The sequence below is a fragment of the Melitaea cinxia genome, chromosome 9 (genome assembly GCF_905220565.1).
Source record: "Melitaea cinxia chromosome 9, ilMelCinx1.1, whole genome shotgun sequence".
NCBI classification, from domain to species: domain Eukaryota; kingdom Metazoa; phylum Arthropoda; class Insecta; order Lepidoptera; family Nymphalidae; genus Melitaea; species Melitaea cinxia.
The window spans coordinates 244,676-261,707 of NC_059402.1; the positions used below are offsets into that span (position 1 = coordinate 244,676).

At 35.2% G+C, this 17,032-nt stretch overlaps 1 long non-coding RNA gene across 1 annotated transcript; it reads left to right on the forward strand.

Moving 5' to 3' along the window:
• The first annotated feature begins 996 nt into the window (after positions 1–996).
• Positions 997–14,397, forward strand: LOC123656487. Its single transcript, XR_006743556.1, has 3 exons — positions 997–1,059; positions 7,981–7,985; positions 14,380–14,397. It is a non-coding gene; the product is annotated as an uncharacterized LOC123656487 (long non-coding RNA).
• The last annotated feature ends 2,635 nt before the right edge of the window (positions 14,398–17,032 follow it).

The window sequence follows — 17,032 nt, forward strand, 5'->3', positions numbered from 1 at the left end:
CCAGTAAGTCCAGTTGGCGACACTGCTGTAGAAACAAACTCATTTATATTCAGACCACGCGTCGCACTCGACGCTGTATGTTTAATTAAAACTTTAAATGCACATCTTAATAGAATTAAAATACACGCTCAGCGAAATTTCAAATGTACTTTACTCGAACCAGCTTAGTGGCACTTCTAAATTTTATAAGATGATTCTAAATTAAGATGTATCCTGTATCATCCAAGATACTACAGCCATTGTCCATTTATTTTTTATACATTTCAGTATTATTTAAATCTAAGTCCTTTCAAAGATCACGGTCTTATTCAATGTAGTTTATTTGTAATTAGCAATCAACTACTTTTGGGTGTTCCAAACTTTTTTAGCTATTTAATATCATTTGTGCAGAAAGCAAAGCATGTGACGCGGCTGTCAGCGCGAGAGGCGCCCAGCCGCAGCTGTGACACGGCAAGCAAATTACTGGCGTTATTTTTTTTATGTCACTAGGTCGGCAAACAAGCTTACGGCTCACCTGATGGTAAGCGATTACCGTAGCTTAGAGACGTCTGCAACATCAAAAGCATCGCGTTGCCGACCCAATCCCCAATCCCCCCAGGAGCTCTGGTCACCTTACTCACCAACAGGAACACAATACTGCTTGAAAACAGTATTATTTTGCTGTGATCTTCTGTAAGGTCGAGGTACTAGCCCAGTCGGGCTGCTCCATATTTTGAGCAGAAAATTCCTGCTGTGCCCTACCTCAGTTGTAACAAATATCAACGAAATATAAGACAATCAGGGCCTGTTCCATCAGTTGTGGATATAGTTTATCCTGTAAACAAGTTTCGATTATACTTTAACAGCACGAGGTAGAATGGGGCGAGGCACATTAGGATCTGTTTCACAGCAATTAATAAATACAAGTTTTGAAGTAAATCTTCTTAACGCATGCTTGACTTTGAGAGTAAGCTGGTGAATATGTGACGCTCTTGGCGTTTTTCGTAACGCTCTTGACGTTACGAGAAGTGTGATCGTGCGGACGAATGGAATTTGAGAAGGAGATATAAGTTAATGAAGGTAGAAAGAGAGAGAGTTAAATTTCCTAAGTTTTACTTAAGTCATGTGTTTTGTAAATCACACTAATTTTTAGAGATTTTTAGATACATCAAAAAGTTTTATTTGATGGATATCGTCATCAGATAGCGTAATCCACAACTGGGGAAACAGACTGTTAGGATACTGATTTTACTAAAATTACATGAAGACAATGTGACGTATAATACTTTAGTATATAATTGGATAGAAATGTAACGTCTAGAGTAGTTTGCGATGTTCGAATACTTAGTAAATTGAGATTGTAAATTAGGGACGCTTAAATGTATCGGGTTTGATAGTTGAAATGCTACTAATTCGGGAATATTAAATATCTTTGGGTGGCAAATCTAACAACGATGTAACGTATAAATTGTATTACATTATTTACGTTATATAACACGATTAATTTTTAATATTTCGTAATCATCTTCTTACAGTCTACTGCTAGATATAAGCCTCTGCGAGGCTATTTTTAATTTTTACATTTTTATTATAATCGCATGAATTACTTGTTAGAAAGGTATGCTGTCTTTGAGTTGAACTATATTGTTCCAAAACATGTTATTTCAAAGTATATAAAGGAATTATAGAAAAATCAATATGTGAAAAACTATGGAAGTTTAGAATCGTCTTTTTTAGGTTTTGTTATAAATTTTATTAAGTTATCATCATCATCTTAAGAGCTATATTTACTTCATAATTAAATAAAAATAGCCTTTAAACATCCAGTAAACAAATAGCATTAAAGACACACACACAAATACACAAGCATGAACACACATATACAAATAAAAGCGGATTTGAACATCGGAGTGTAAAGCCCGCTTAAAATTATAATTTAAAGTTAATTACTACCGGCCAGAGGTTATTCTCAGCTGCGAATCTGTTTTGCGCGAACCCTTTTACCTCTTGTAAAGAGATTATCTACAGCGTGATTTTTTGATAAAGTTCCCGAGGCCGCGTGCTCTGATATAATATCTATAATTAACAGTACCTTAATTACCAAAGCAACCTGACCTGCGTTCATTTCAGAATTGGTTTTAACTTGAATTTTCATTTGTACTTGTTTACGTACCAAAATTTTTTATACATGCGTAATTATTCGGTTCCACGTTTTATAATTTTAGATAAACGTATACCTATTATTAAAAAATAAAAAATTACAGTTTTTGATGACTATAGATTTTACCACAAATTTTTTATACATTTTATCAAAATTATTTATATTCTTAAATGAGCAACTTTAGCTCAAAAGCTAAACGTAGCGTAGACGTCATTATGTTTTGCATAATTTAATGTTAATACAACATCTTTATAGACTATCAAAGGTTATTGTTCGCAAAATAATGACAAATATTATAACCATCTGTACACTCTCCTTGAGACTACGATGTTAATAGAAAATCAATCTCGAGCGAAAGGATGTTTATGTGAAAGAGAATCTATTATCATAAAATAACATCGAATGCCCGCCGCTACAACATTACGCTCCCTAAGTATTTTCAGAAGACACAATACGTTAGGATACAGTTACGAGGCTATTGTACTATAGTCGAGTAATGTTATGTAGGTCTAAATTACTGGTTATTGCCTCAATTGAAATTATTTTGTAGCATTGCTATTCTACTAATTTAATCGTACCACTGACGTCCATTCTAGTTGTATGTTAGAAATTGTGAATAAAATATTTTTTATGATTATTAATATATGCATAATTATTTTACATTTGTAATTGTTCAGTAGATGTGCGCAGGAAATATCAAGGGAAAACCAATCGCAGGGATATTTATGAGGGAATTCTATTGAGAAGGCCAAATAGTTGTCCTTTAGAGTTTTTCTTTTATTTTTCTGTCTTTTATTCTCAATCCAGGACTTTTTACTGGGAAACCGAATTCGATGATTCTTCTGATCGGAAGTTGATGCTTATCACGTGAACTCATTTTAATTTAATCGAGATCCGACAAGTTCGTTTTTTGAAGTAGTTTTTTTACACAATTATATGTGATAACTGTGTTAGATTAAATCAATACACTTAATTTTATTACCATAAAAAAACATTTAAATAATACGTTCAGTTTTAACAAAGTTTCATTATTACCGAGTGTTTGAATTCGATAAACGAAAAAACATGTAAATCTTACAGCAAGCATGTGTTACTGCTTTTTAAAGTAAGGCGAAGTGCGATGAGATACGTGAGCTTTGCCGCGGGTCCCCGACATCCGGAGAAAAACAATTTCCGAACCGAGTGCCCCAGATGTAGGTTATGAAATGGCCTCTGGAGTTCGAGATTGAAAAGTACAATCATACATAGCCATGAGGAACAATCGAGACCTTATAAATGAAAATTGAATATTTTGTATAGTTTGGAAAAGTTTTTTTCCGATTTTTCTCTGCGGACACATTCCGTATGTACATTCTGTGCAGAGATTGCTATCATTAATATATTAAAAATCCGGTTGTTGTCCAGTGGTCGAAATCCGACCATAATTAAAAATTTAACTTAAAAAAAAAAACAAAAATAATAATATAAAGAACCTTTTTTTTAAATTTTCAATTTGACTATAGACTGACAATCAACAAAAGAGTATAATATGCGTGTGTGTGTGTGTCAAATATACGGTAGTGTGTGTAATGTTTTTTTTATTGATTTGATTTTTTTTTTATACATAATTAAAAAAAACTTTTAGAATTCTGCACTCCTTCTCTATATAAACTATAAGTGTACGAAATTTCATACTCCTCCGTCCGCGCGATTTTCGTAAAAAGGGTACAAAGTTTTTACTTCACGTATTAATACATAGAAGATAACTCAAAATTGTTTTGAAGTTTATCTGAATAAAGTATTTGTCGATTTGATGTGAAGGTAAACAATAATACTGAGATCGTTAAAAATAAAAAATGCAATAATAATAATTGTTATATTGCTCAGAATGAACCTAAATGTCTCATTTACAAAAAAAAGTACGAAATATTACTTACCAGCTGTGCACCGCGGTTCCGCACGCGTTAATTCGAGAAAAAAAGGCTATAGCCTTAATCAGTAAATAGACTATCCAACAACCAAGAAGAGAGTTTCAAATCACAACGATTTTAAAAAAGTTTCTCTTTAAAACTAGTAACGGTGTCAGAGAAATTAAACAACGACAATTTCCATCAGATGAGATCAGCGGCTCTCTTAATCGCCGCTCGAGATTTATTATTCGTCGGGATTACTGTTTATTACTGTTCGCGATTTAATTAAGAGGAGATTTTCATTGATTAACTTGATTTCAGTAATGTTTATGTTTTCAAAGAATATCAGAGAAAGAAAATTCTTAATTCGACAGTGTCTTTTGCATGTTTTCTCTTGTAAACACATACATACAAATGATGCAGACTTGTGAAGTTTGAAGTCACTTCTGACGAATTTAACTCCGTTAACTTGAGAATACAAATTATGACTGTACAGCAAACGTCTACCAAAAGCAAATGGAATTTGGTTCCGACCGGGGTCCGTAGACCCCACACATACATTACAGCCTATACAGTCCACTGCTGGACATAGGCCTCCACAAGTTTACGCCAAAAATAACGTGAACTCATGTGTTTTGCCATAGTCACCACGCTGGGCAGGCGGGTTGGTGACCGCAGTACTGGCTTTGTCGCACCGAAGACGCTGCTGCCCGTCTTCGGCCTGTGTATTTTAAAGCCAGCAGTTGGATGGTTATCCCGCCATCGGTCGGCTTCTTAAGTTCCAAGGTGGTTGTGGAACCTTGTTATCCCTTAGTCGCCTCTTACGACACCCACGGGAAGAGAAGGGGTGGCTAAATTCTTTAGTGCCGTAGCCACACAGCACCCCACACGCCGTACTAATATTATAAATCTAAAAAGTATTGCTGTAACGTGCTAATTTCTGTTAAGTATTTTAACCGTTGAGTATTGAGGGTTATTAGAATAGAAATTCAATAACATTTCTCATTAGCCATATTTGACTTTTGTGTTATTCGAAACAATATCTCTTCAAGTAACTCATAAATGTGTTATATTTACGAGACTACCGTATTTTTACATTGTGCGATAAACAAAGCGTTTTATATTGAATTATGAATATTTAACATTACGAAAACAATCTGCTCGAGTTAATTCTCACGAAACTCACCGGAGTCTCGTTTCGTTTCACTTTGATTGAAGCCATCGGAGCGCGGTTCGAGAAATTCAATTATTAGAAACTCGGCTTCTTATTATTTATAATTATTTACCGCCGCGTGTGATGGTAATTTTCGGGGTAAAGATTTATATCTCGGAATCAGTATTATGGAGGTCTTAAATCTGATAAGCGTAATACTGTATATCCATCAAACTCTATTTATAAGTATATCATTGATGGATAATGTATAATAACCACTCTGGTGTAGTGGGGCGTGTTTGTATTTACAAATATGTGTAGTCTTTCGACTATTTTGGAAGGCTCCTTTTTCTATACTTGCAGGGCGCAGGCGTAGGTTATACTCGCACTCTTTACAATATTATGTAGGTAGTACTTAAAATGATTATAACAAAATTGTAATGCGATCCGATCCAATCTATCGTGTGGCATAGGGAGTAACTCAGAGCAGTGCCTAGGACTTGCGACCCAGGTGTAGGTTTAAGGAGATCTCCTTTGAGATGCGCATCAACGCTCACCTTCACTGCTCGAGTTATACGCCTCGCCTAGCCAAATTAATCGTAATAGATAACAATTAATTCGTTTGCACAAATTAATTATTGAACGAGTCTAGGTTAAGCTACTAGCAGGATACAACACGTGTATCGTGCCAAGCCAGAGCCAAGACTGCCTTTGCCCAGGTGACACCTTTCGTTTTATACATGTCAGAACAATTCGAGTAATATAATAAATGAGGATAGGTGACTATCGAACGATGTGCTAGGTGGCGCGATCGTTGCATCTGTTGTTTAATAATTCCTTTCTAATTGCGTAAGACAGCGCTAATGCCGACATATGTATTTCTCTTGTTATCGTAAATACCTGATAGCGATCATTACTCATAGTAGGGAAAACTTAGGAGAGTTGTGACAATTTTTACCATAAGGGACATATCTCGCTATAAAAGGTTCACAGTTCTAATTTATGTGATTTGATGTAGTCCTGACTATGGGCAAAACACATGAGTTCACGTTATTTTCCAGCAGTGGACTGTATAGGCTGTAATGATGATGATGATGATGATGATGATGATGATGATGATGTAGTACTTCCCTTTAAAAAACAATCACCAAAATGACTTAAATTTTTATGGTTTCCGAGATTTTTAAGGATAAAAGACAACTCTTTATGTCTCAACTTTACATACAACATGCATCGAAAGATCAATTAATAGAGTAGCGAAATCTATCTCGCAACATACGAACTAAGAACTGACGTATCCTACATCGCGATATTAAAAGTTATCCGAAGATTGAATGATGATGAACCCGACAACAATCGACGGGGGCGGGTAGCTCACCAGACACAAAACCCGTCTGGTCGGAGAATCCTTCTTCGATGGTGGATGAGGAAGGTTACAATCCTGTTCGTCACATACTCCCCGAAATAGTTTTACAGAAAAAAACTTTTTTGAAACTTTTATTGCAGATTGTACTCAAGATTTCTAAGATTCTGTGATTTATTAGATTGTCTTCATGATTTTATTTCAAAATTATAATCTAAAAAAAAATAAAAGCAAACATTTTAATATAAAATAAAATCATCACCGAAATAACCTAGCGACAAAATTAAACTGACTTAATAAGAGAGTTGTGACAAGCTGTCGCAAAATTTATTTCGAGACAGTTAAAGCTTACGGATGCATTACTCGTAACTCATTTGAACACTGCAACCGGCGTGCTGTTTCCTATTCACACAAGTCTGGAGGTGATGTGAATAGGAAACAGCTATACGTAATTATGAAATTATGTTCTGAACACATTTTGAACACAAACTGCAACGCTCGAGCGGTTGTTACTATTAACTCTGTGGGGACTATTTTTAAATGCAGCTCGAGTCAACACAACTTCAATATATAGCTTGTTGACAAACTACGTAACACTATTAATCTACGCCTGCGAGGCGTATACAAATCCGAAAATCGTTTGCCTCTTTATAAGGGTCAAAGCTAGCGCATTGAGTTTTTTAGTCAACCCAGTCGTCGACGGGAGCTAGGGGACGATATATAATTTGAAAAGTACTTGTGACATCTCAATAAAACTTTGATAAGGCCACATGACACACACCACCTTTCGATTAAAATAAATTATAAAAATCGGTCTACCCAGTCAAAAGTTCTGAGGTAACATCATCATTACAGCCTATACAGTCTACTGCTGGACACAGGCCCCCACAAGTTACCACAGGCGCCATTTTTGGCGTGATCTCATGTGTTTTGCCCATAGTCACCACGCTGAGCAGGCGGGTTGGGGACCGCCCATAAAAAAAATAAAATCGAATTGAGAATCTCCTCATTTTTTGGAAGTCGGTCAAAAATTATTCGCTGTGTTGCTGTGAAATAAATTACTCTCACTGACCGCAGTCATTTCATTCGCGCGTTTGATAATTCAGGCGACCGGACAAATTTTGACGATTTGACGGTGGGTACGTCAATATACATAAATCTAATACATAAAATTCTCGTGTCGCGGTGTTTGTAATTAAACTCCTCCGAAACGGCTTGACCGATTCTCATCCTTTGTGTGCATATCGGGTAGGTCTGCGAATCGGCCAACATCTATTTTTCATTCTTCTAAGTTATAATTTGATTGAGAAGGCTAATAAAATATATGGAAAAACAACGTTTGCGGGGTCAGCTAGTATCTTTATAAAACCTTATTTTTTAAGCCTTTAAGATATGCAAACATACTGAATTTCTGTCTTAAATGAATATATTTTAGATAGAGTATTCTCCAGGCACGTCAGATGGATACTCTCGACACGTTCGAAAGAGATGAGTCTCGATGTAGAGTATGACCGTACATAAAGTTGTAAATAGTCATGTCTGTGGAGCCTTGAGATCATAAAATAAGGATCTTTTTCAATGGATACGGTGCAATGTGCTTCACCTGTAATATTTTGTAAAACGTGGAAATTCGCAACAAAGTAATCACAGCAGTACGTCACAATGACACAATGCTATGAAATAGCTTTGTATATGAAAGACAGCGTTATTCTAACTATCATCAGCCATCATTTGAGTGGATAACGGGACAACTGAGAAAAAAACTACGGCATAAATTGTAACGTTGTAACTACATAAGTAATATAATTTAAGTCCTACATTCATCATTACAGCCTATACATTAAAATCTTTAAAAAAAAAAACAACAATTTTATTACAACTTATTTTTTTTGCGCGATGTAACATCTAAGCGCTCCAAGCAGTTCCTTTGTTTCGGTCAATATATCTTGATGGTCATAATCTTCTTTTTAATGATTTTCACAAATTCCTTCAAAACCCGAGTTTAATTAATTTGAGGAAAAGATAGCCTTCCTCGGGTGATAGGCTATTCAACACAAAAACAATGTTTTCGTTCAAACTAACATACTATAGGATCTTAGATACCATGCAATGTCAAATTATATTTTGATTTGCGAACCTTGATTTCTTTTATAAATCTTGATCGTAGTGACTTTAAAATTGGTGTTTTGTAATGGCTTATGTATATAATACATGTTCTCACATGATCTTTATTCATTAGAGTTGCTAAGATTATTTTGAATCTCTCCTGAGGAGCATTTAACACGAAAATAATCAACGCGGAGTTGTTGCGGAATTTTCTCTGAAAAGATTTCATACATTGTTCGCCGCGGGACTTGCGCTAAATTAAAGCGGGTGGAAGAATTTCATATCACTCGTGCAAATTGAGTGAGTGAAACATGGGGATTATCTTTATGTAATTTATTTAGTTGTTTGTTTTTAATCGACTCCAAAATGGCGGAGACTTCTCAATATATATATATGTATATTTTTTTAAATGTATGTTAACTTCGTCGTTTATGAACCGATTTTGATAGTTCTTTTCTTGTTGGAAAGGAGATATCCCAAGGGTGGTAACGTGATAAGAAAACTAGGACCTGATGATGGAATTCCAGAGAAATCGGGGGGAACCTTCGAAAATCGTTTTGATTGAAGTCGGTTTTTTTTTCGTTTGCGAGCAAACACAATTATCATATTTGGTACTATTCAAATCGAGGAACTTTTTAAATACAATCAAACAGGGACACAAGATCACTTGAGAGCGATGTTATTTGCGGTTCTTTTTTCTGCTCAAAATTGCTGGATATTCCTGTTGGACCGAACCTCGTATAAAATGAACAAAGATAAAAAATATTACTGTAGACTAGATACACTTAAATAGAAGTAGTAACACTGGGGCAATCATCTAATACGCCATTTTGAGAGACCGAGAGAATTCATAGTAACAATTATTCGATAATCTTACATACATAATAACCTCGCAATAATACAATTATGGCATATATAGAAGGATGAGATGATGTTTTAGCTGTAATTGTCGTCGTATTTTAGGTTAAAATAGGATTCTCAATGTTAAGGGCTGACATTGTTAAAGCATTATGTCGTTACGAGTCTAAAACGCAAATCAAGTGCGTGTTTTGCGTACTTTAACTAAATAGAATTAACCACTTAACAACACGCGAGCTTAACTATGCTTGCTGTATTCAATATACTGTGTGGCGATGTAAGGATTCCGTTAAGTCCTCTTTGCATCGAGTACACAAATGTTTACGCTACAACGTTTCGATCGACGGTCTGCGGTCTGCGGAGTGCGGGGCGGGGAACGAGCCCAGCGACGCAGGCGGCGGCCGTGGCGAGACACTCCCAATCTGACACCGCGGCGAGGAACAACACGAGATATTTACTCTTCTCCCAATCTATTATCACGGCGAGGAGCAACACAAATTATTATATAGGATAGGAGATACCTCCAATTCAATTCACGAATCATTTTTATTTCCAATCTCAGTGTCTTGTTGTTGTGGGTCTTTTAACCACGTCTTACAGATTGTAAGACTGTTGGTTTCGATTATTATCAAAGACACTCCATAGTGATTGTTACTGATATCGAGGAATATATCTGTCAACCCGCGGTGGAGGAGTGATTGATCAAGCTCCGATCATTCTACTAGGAAAAAGAGACATATGTCCAGCTGTAGCTTCAGGCTGGATAAATCGGTCAGGATGTCTTCTGAGAAAATAAATACGAACCATAAAGGCATAGCCTTCATTATAGTTTCCGATGATTTCGTCGACTTAAATTCTTAATATATTGACATTTCCATAATATCGCTGGCACAGATATCGCTACATCGATGGGTTCTTTATGAGACAATACAACATTACTCAGTAACAGTCTAAGGAATCGTTGAATTATTTAAATGAGATAGATTTGGCTGGCGAAATGTGTACTGTGAATTATAAATATAAAAATAAAAAACTCGTTAATGCTTTCTTCTGACGATACAATATTTTTATTTAATTTTACAGAAACCAAGTTAATATTGTTATTTTTTTCTTATAATAGAATATTTTTTCGCTTTCAAATTAGAATGTTACTAACAAAAGCTCGGCTCAGACATTGCTTGAAATATTTTATCAATAAAATACGTCGAGTATAACTAGAGTAAAACTTGGAAGTATATAAAAAAATCGCACAAAATATAATTCAACGGTTTATATATTATATATAAGTTTTCAGTTTAACTTTATTAATGTCATGTAGCTAAAGAGTTTGTTTATTTGAAAGCGCTAATCTCAGGATCTGGTCTGTATCCAAAATTATTAATTTTTGTGTAGGATAGCCTATATAATATCATGGTACGTTTCTGCTACAAATTAACGCGGGTGTCGGTAAACAAGTAATGGTAACCGCTCACCTGATGGTAAGCGATTACCGTAGGCTATAGACGCCTGCAACACCAGAAGCATCGCAAGCGCATTGTCGACCCTACATTCAATCCCCACGAGCTCTGGTCACCTTACTCACCACAGGAACACAACACTGCTGAGAAGCAGCATTATTTAGCTGTGACCTTCTATGTACTTCCCCTCTTGAGTAAAATATTTACTGCTATGCCCTACCACAATTAAACGAAAAATTTTCGTACCTTAAGTTAAATTATATATTTCGGACAACAGCAAGAATAATTGTGTTTGCAGGCAAACGAAGAAAAACCGCCTTCAATTATATCAACAAGTAATAGTCCAGTCATTATATTATTATACATTTGAAAATGCAAATGAACCGAGAAAGCCAAATTTTGGATATTACGTGGGGGGTGGCTAGAAAAGCTTAAGTTCAAATTGTCGACCAAAATAACCTTGTGGGTTTTCCGCCATCTTGAAAAAAGGGTTAAACTCAGTTTTTTTATCATAACTCGGTTCCCCGTTGAGATACGAAAATTTTTATAGAATACTTTTTTTTTGCTCTTTTTACGATCTACCATTAAGGTCCTATACATTTTTCACGTATCGATCATCGTTATCGAGATATCGTTAAAAAAAGCCACAAATTTTGGAAGAAAAAATTGTTTTTCGCTATTTCCTTTTTTCTCGTGAAAAATATCGAAAAATGTTTGAAATAAAACTTGTAGAGCCTGTTCAGATCTACAAATTCGTTTTTTAATTTTTCGTTTTCGAGAAAAATTACGACCTCTAGCGCACCGCAAAGTGAGTAAGACTGTGCCCGGTGTCGATTTAGCCGCTCGCACGGTTGTATCCACAACGTAAAAATGAATGAATTATTTGCTTAAGGGAATTATTTTTAAGGGAATTATTGGTTAAGGGAATTATTGCTATACGAAATAAATGAATAAACCAGCCAAATTATAAATCAAAAACATAAAATTTATTAATCAAAAAATTTTTATGTAGCAAAAATAATAATTACACGTAGTCATTATTGTCACACGTTTTTCTCCGTTTTGATGGTCCTGGCTGGTGTTGAAGTTCCTCCTCGGTACACTCTTCGAGTCGTGTAAATTCTTCAATCGCAGGAAATGATGCTGTGACGGTCCAAAATTCGTAATCTTCATCTTCGTACCTAATCGTCGTTGAATAATATCTCGACTTTGGCGACATTGTCGCATGTAAATCAAAAACATGAAATTTTTAAAGATCCTCAGGAATGGGGTTGGCGACAGACGAATTACGGGCTTGAGCCAATATGCACCACAGCCGCACCCGCTCCACCTGAACTTTTAAAATTAATTTCGTGCAAATGTAAAGGAAAGTGTGGGGCTGCTTGTGGGTGCAGGAAAGCAGGAATTAGTTGCTCGGTTATTTGCCTGCACTGCAGTGGACAGACATGCGACAATGTCGCCAAAGTCGAGATATTATTCAACGACGATTAGGTACGAAGATGAAGATTACGAATTTTGGACCGTCACAGCATCATTTCCTGCGATTGAAGAATTTACACGACTCGAAGAGTGTACCGAGGAGGAACTTCAACACCAGCCAGGACCATCAAAACGGAGAAAAACGTGTGACAATAATGACTACGTGTAATTATTATTTTTGCTACATAAAAATTTTTTGATTAATAAATTTTATGTTTTTGATTTATAATTTGGCTGGTTTATTCATTTATTTCGTATAGCAATAATTCCCTTAACCAATAATTCCCTTAAAAATAATTCCCTTAAGCAAATAATTCATTCATTTTTACGTTGTGGATACAACCGTGCGAGCGGCTAAATCGACACCGGGCACAGTCTTACTCACTTTGCGGTGCGCTAGAGGTCGTAATTTTTCTCGAAAACGAAAAATTAAAAAACGAATTTGTAGATCTGAACAGGCTCTACAAGTTTTATTTCAAACATTTTTCGATATTTTTCACGAGAAAAAAGGAAATAGCGAAAAACAATTTTTTCTCCCAAAATTTGTGGCTTTTTTTAACGATATCTCGATAAAGATGATCGATACGTGAAAAATGTATAGGACCTTAATTGTAGATCGTAAAAAGAGCAACAAAAAAGTATTCTATAAAAATTTTCGTATCTCAACGGGGAACCGAGTTATGATAAAAAAACTGAGTTTAACCCTTTTTTCAAGATGGCGGAAAACCCACAAGATTATTTTGGTCGACAATTTGAACTTAAGCTTTTCTAGCCATCCCCCACGTAATATCCAAAATTTGGCTTTCTCGGTTCATTTGCATTTCTAACCCGATTTTTCCGACGTAATGACTGGACTATAATACAACGTAGGCAGACAAAAAAATTGTCGAGTAAATACGCATTATCAAAGATTACTCCAAAACTTGTAATCAGATCTCGATCAAATTTAAATGTGACCACATGATAAACATCGGCTTTCGATTTAATTAAAAATCATCAAAATCGGTACTCCCAGTAAAAAGTTATACGGCTTTCCGAGAGTTTCCCTCGATTTCCCTTGGATCCCATCATCAGATCCTGGTTTCCTTATCATGGTACCAAACTAGGGATATCTCCGTTCCAACGAAATAAGAACTATTAAAATCGGTTCATAAACGATGGAGTTATCTCCAAACATACATAAAAAAATATATATATACGGTCGAATTGAGTAACCTACCCCTCTTTTTGAAGTCGGTTAAAAATATTGCTAACTCGACATTTCGCAAGCTACGTACACGTCAAAGTAAATTGATCCCTAAATAAAAAATACGTAAAATATGTTAAAAACTTTGTCTAAAGCCAAGTAAAAATATTACATCAGAAAATACAACAATATCTCAAACGATTGTATATAAAAATATCTTTGATTTCCAAATCACCTATTCAGAAGGTTGTTAAATGATACAAGGGCTCGAGTGCCACCTGTTGCTCGCCTCCCCCCTCGTCCCTTTACCCCTCCTTGAATCCTGGCCGTCAAGATTACAGCGTAGGTTATAATCGCTTTCCAGAGAACTGTTTACTTTTCATTACAATTTCGCCTTCAAGTAATTATAGCAAAGAGTGAAGAATACAAAATTGAATTAGGTTAATAGATTAGAATAACACTTGGCGTATCTTATACCGAGTTCAAAAATGAGAATATTTTCATATCAATTGAATTTTTTGTGAGTTTGTAGTGAAATATTTGTCTTAATTATAAAGGGATTTCAATAGTTTTTTTAATGAAATTGGTTTCAGTTCGTGTGTTCCAGATCAATTTAAAATATTTACTTCTAAAAGTGGAGAAGTAGAGAATAAGGAATGAAGGCTTTATAATACCTATATATTTTTCACTATGTAATGAAAGTTTATTAAAATCAATTTACAGAATTATGCATATAAAATCAATCAAGAACTAGAAAAAGAGTGTGTGTACTTATCTACGCACGTAAGAAGTTAAACTTCATTGGCTAGCTAGCTTCACGTTGCTATCTTCGTCTACGTTGACTAGCTAACTTCAGGGTGTCAGTTTTTTGTGACGGTGTGCGCACGCATTGTAAAAAATTTCCTCATTTTTCCCTAGTGCGCCAAAAGATATATAACTTCAAAAAAACCTTTCTTGTACTTAAAAAACCAAAAGAAACACGTAGAAATCAAGAAACAACTCTAAAACAAAGACTCAAAGGCGGTCTTGTCGCTTAAAGAGCGATCTCATCCAGAAAACTTTTATGTGCAGAAAACGAGATTTAGTAGTCTTATTAAAACATTTAGCGGCTAACAAACAATCTTGCCTTATTATGCTCTTTACAACTTGAATTTTCTTTTCTGACTTTCTTTTATTTCGAAAAATAGGGTCACAGCAAACTGCGTCACAGGGGTAGTAAATTTTTAAGTAAGAATTTGTTGACAATCTACTTAGTTATGTGAGGGAAATACAATTCTACTGTATGACGCAAATTAGCGCTTTTCAGTCATTTAGCGTTTGATACTTTTACGTGATATAAAAATAAGATAATGACCTGAGGTGCGTAACATCCATTAGCGATATCTGACACTACGAGGATTCAATATGGCTCACAAACGTACGTTCTAGGAACAAAAGATTTGCTTGATCGAATAGGAGGTCATTAACTTTACTTTTAATCTCCTGTTTTATGTAACTATTGGCGATAAAATGATTTATCCTGTAACATCTCACTGCTGGATATATCACAATTTCTTTATTTTTATTGTACACCACAAATATATTACAAACAAAGCATAAAGATAGTTACAGACAGTGAAGTACAATTGGCGGACTTATGGCTAATTAGTCATTTCTTCCAGACAACCCATTTCTTCATTTAGTATAAAGATCGAAGCTTAATCCACCACGCTGCTCCACTGCAGGTTGGCGGATATGTTCCCTACTATGATTAACGATTGCTATCAGGTATTTATAATAACAACAGGGACCGACAGCTTAACGCGCTCTCCGAGGCATTTTGGGAGATCCACAAGGACTAAGAACCAGACCAGAAATAAATATTTGTATAAATACATTTGTATTTTGTTCTTTTTTCTTTTCTGGCTTTCTTTCATTTTTGTGGTGTAAATTTTATCAAAATAGATTTTTTTTGTAAAAGACCATTTATACCGAATTTAAGTGAGTGAGCAAATAAATACCCATAACGTACACACATGGTTATCCATTCATAAGGTAGACAATCAAAATCCACTCCAATAGGTATCACGTTGAAGATACCTACAAGAACAGACAACCAGAACGGAAATAAATATTTGTACAAACGCAAATATCCATCTCGAGCGGGGATCGAACGAGTTGACAGAAATCAAATAAAAGCAGATATTGAGTAACACACATGAGTTCACGCCATTTTTGGCGTGAACTTGTGGAAGCCTATGTCCAGTAGTGGACTGCGAAAGGCTGCTGTGATGATGATCAAACTATCGTTGGAAGCCCATTCCTGTAAATCTTTTCCGCTTACCATATTATATAAGTGTGAACATAAAAGTGTGTGTATGTGTATGTTGAGTATTTTTACCGTATGTAAGATATTATTTAAGCATCTAACCAAATGAAAACGTTTACTTTCGAACTGTGGGACATAATACTGATGGATATTTAAGGCTAAAATAGATCATTTTAGTCAACTGTTGTGTCCTGACTGAAGGGATACCGCTAGACGTTTAATCACTAAACATTTATTCGGACTTTATGAACGTAGTAACCATCGCTGTTCGCTAAAATATCAATATAATATTATAATAGTAGTTTCCTTTCGCTAACTTTTTTCCATACAAATAAACATAATTGAGCAAATATTTGCACGCTGGAGTTACACCCATATAGCATCGTTAATATTTCATAAAGCCGATTTCCTATCGGGGAATATGTTCCAAAATACATTAAGCCGTGTATAGCCAGAAATTCCTATCTCGGACACTCAACTCAGTACTTTTTATCACACCAATAAATATGTTACAATTTCCCGGAACTCTGCAACCGATAAAAAACAAAATAAACTAAAAACACATTAATAGGAATTAAATTATTTTATTACGCTGATACAAACTCGGAGTTTCATGTAATTACGTGATTTAAACATCAGATGAAAGACTTCGCGGCGCACGACTTGCCTGTAAACAAAGAGCGCGCTTGGAACTTTAGCGAGTAGTTTTAAATTTAACTCATGATGATGATGTCGCGATGACGAATGACGGAAATTAATTCGATCGAGAATTCGAAGAATTGAAAAACAAACATTTTGGAAACTGCAACACGCCAGACGACGTTACAATCATCATGAGGATCTAATATTGTTAAGTCTGTATTTACTAAATTTGAGCAATTTCATAATTTCTAATGTCCAAGTGTTCTGATACGATTTTTATGAATTAAACTAACATAAGCAGTAACTCTTTGCGTTGAAATCATTTGTAATGTATTTAGTATTACAATAAATAATACGGATACACGTGAAAACGATCTAGATAAATACATTTTAAAGAAATGATTGAATGAACAAACACCCTTAAAAGCCAGCATTAGAGTACACCTACGTC